The sequence below is a fragment of the Enhydra lutris genome, unplaced genomic scaffold (genome assembly GCF_002288905.1).
Source record: "Enhydra lutris kenyoni isolate GAN:26980312 unplaced genomic scaffold, ASM228890v2 scaffoldscaffold45, whole genome shotgun sequence".
Lineage (NCBI taxonomy): Eukaryota > Metazoa > Chordata > Mammalia > Carnivora > Mustelidae > Enhydra > Enhydra lutris.
This window is the reverse complement of record NW_019154129.1, coordinates 13004964-13005400: the sequence shown is the minus strand read 5'-3', so window position 1 is coordinate 13005400 and position 437 is coordinate 13004964. Positions and strand designations below refer to the sequence as shown.

Below are 437 nucleotides of genomic sequence, written 5' to 3'. Positions count from 1 at the left end.
ATAGAATAGTAAGAATTAACCATGAAAGGCACCTGGGTAGCTCAGTTGGTTGGGTGTCTGCCTATGTAATAATATAATAAATAATATAATAATAGTGTATAACAATTATAATAATAACTATATATAATAATTATTATATAATATTATATAATTATAATTTTATATATAATATTTTAATAGAATTATATATATATAATATAGTATAGGCTATATTACTCTATTAAAATTCTATTTTCTCGGGACGCCTGGGTGGCTCAGTTGGTTAAGCAGCTGCCTTCGGCTCAGATCATGATCCCAGCGTCCTGGGATCGAGTCCCACATCGGGCTCCTTGCTCTGCGGGGAGCCTGCTTCTCCCTCTGCCTCTGCCTGCCATTCTGTCTGCCTGTGCTTGCTCGCTCTCTCTCCCTCTCTGACAAATAAATAAAATCTAAAAAAA

The 437-nt window shown here is 35.2% G+C and overlaps 1 protein-coding gene across 11 annotated transcripts in view; it reads right to left on the bottom strand.

Moving 5' to 3' along the window:
* The window catches only part of LOC111156134 (NLR family CARD domain containing 3), a 34208-nt gene that overhangs the window by 21583 nt on the left and 12188 nt on the right, over positions 1–437 (bottom strand). The gene's annotated exons all lie outside the window — the stretch shown is intronic.